The sequence below is a fragment of the Sinocyclocheilus rhinocerous genome, unplaced genomic scaffold (assembly GCF_001515625.1).
Source record: "Sinocyclocheilus rhinocerous isolate Xijiao unplaced genomic scaffold, SAMN03320098_v1.1 scaffold1791, whole genome shotgun sequence".
NCBI lineage: Eukaryota > Metazoa > Chordata > Actinopteri > Cypriniformes > Cyprinidae > Sinocyclocheilus > Sinocyclocheilus rhinocerous.
In genome coordinates, this window is record NW_015635059.1 from 33,909 (window position 1) to 35,867 (window position 1,959).

Here is a 1,959-nt window from a genome sequence, read left to right on the forward strand (position 1 = left end):
AATTTAAAATAGAAACTAATGGAATAAAATATTTCAAGATGTTTCAATTTAAAATAGAAACTAATGGAATAAACTACTTAAAGATGTTTCAATTTAAAATAGAAACTAATGGCATAAAATACTTAAAGATATTTCCATTTGAAATAGAAAATAAATAAGATATTTAAGACACATATTTAATAAAAATTCAAAAACTAAATTTGGGTGAACTTGATTAAAAACCTTTTCAAGGGTATTAATAATTTCCTCAGAGGAGTAGAAATATTACAATCCACTTGAGATATTAAAATGTAAAATAGAAACTATATAAGTTATTAAAGACTTTTTTTTTTTTCCAAAAAACTCAAAAACTAAATTTGGATTAACTTGATTAAAAATATTTTCAAGGGTATAAAAATTTCCTCAGAGGAGTAGAAATATGACTTAATATGATTAATATGATTAGGTTATTAAAATTTAAAATAGAAACTAAATATGACATTTAAGAACCATTTTTCCTAAAAAAAAACTTGATTGAAAAATATTTTAGAATTTTCTCTGAGGAGTAGAAATATTACAATCCACTTGAATTATCAGCATATAAAACAGAAACCAAATTAGATATTTAAATGTACTATATTTAGATATTAAAACACTTCCAAAATGAGATCAGATGAACATTAATAAATCTTATCAAAGTTTCTCTGTGGTTCATTAGCAAACAAGTGAATGAATCTTCCTCAGAAGAGACAAAAACAGCAACTCACTTAAATGTCTGACTTGTATTATAATCACGTCCAGAAGCTTTTGGTGAAATTTGAATGTACTCATGAATCTGTTGTTTGACCTCTTCATATTTAAGGAGAGAACTGTAGTTTCCAAAGTCAGACATCGCTTGTTATGATTTTCAGCTTTAGTTTTAGAATTTTCTGAAAAATGGGTCTTTCATATCTTATTTAGTTTCTATTTGAAATTTAAATATCTCAAGTGGAATGTAAACTTGCATTAACTTGATTAAAAAATGTTTTGTAATCTAGTGTGATCATTCACATAAACACAGCATAATGTTAAGAATATATCTTAAGAACTACTCAGAGCAAGTCGCATTTAGTCAAGGGTTTATCAGTTTAACTTTTCTCTCACATTAGATCAATCTACGCTTTTATGCAACTTATGTACAATTTGTGCAAACCTTTTCCTTTGCATTTTATTTTGCACTTTATATAAATGTTAGTCACAAAAGCAAAAAGACAGACATCCGATCACTAGTGAACGAGGCGAAAACAGGAATATTTTGCTCTTGAAGAGCCTCAGATGAATGCGAGAGCAGCTAAAGCCGTCAGAAAATCCTGAAAAAGAGGCTCAACTGAGTCACGGACGACTGAGTATCATCATGAATGCATCAGAGCACTTCAGATACCTGAGACGAGGCTCACAAACTCACACGAACCGAAGCGCCACATAACGAGCTGTTAAAACAGCATTAATATGCTAATGATGCAGATTTCAAGCCATCGGGCCATTCGCAACATACAAACTGAAGAAACAAGAGATACGAGATGAGCTCGAGACATTCAGAAGATGCAGAAGACGAACCCCTGAAACACTTGATCCTCATGCATTACATGCAGCACATCAGTAACGCTCACATGATCTTACCATCCCCTGCTGTCATGACGAGGCTTGGTTCGCAGTAATGAAGCTCTGCTGTGTGTTTCTCTAGTCTTGTGACTGAACACACACACACACACACACACCGCAGAGACTCCCTCTCTACTGACCTCACTCGCATTTAAAGGAACAGCTCACCCAAAAATGAAAGTCTGATGATATTTCTGAATCTGAGCATTAATGTCAATGATATTTCAGAGTCTGTTCTTCACATTAAACCATCATATGATTTCAGAAGACTTGGAGTATATGCAGTATCATACACACACACACACACACACACACACACACACTCTCACTCACACACTC

At 32.4% G+C, this 1,959-nt stretch overlaps 1 protein-coding gene across 1 annotated transcript in view; it reads right to left on the bottom strand.

Moving 5' to 3' along the window:
• LOC107746554 (CLIP-associating protein 1-like) overlaps nucleotides 1-1,959 on the bottom strand; it is a 52,652-nt gene that overhangs the window by 33,543 nt on the left and 17,150 nt on the right. The gene's annotated exons all lie outside the window — the stretch shown is intronic.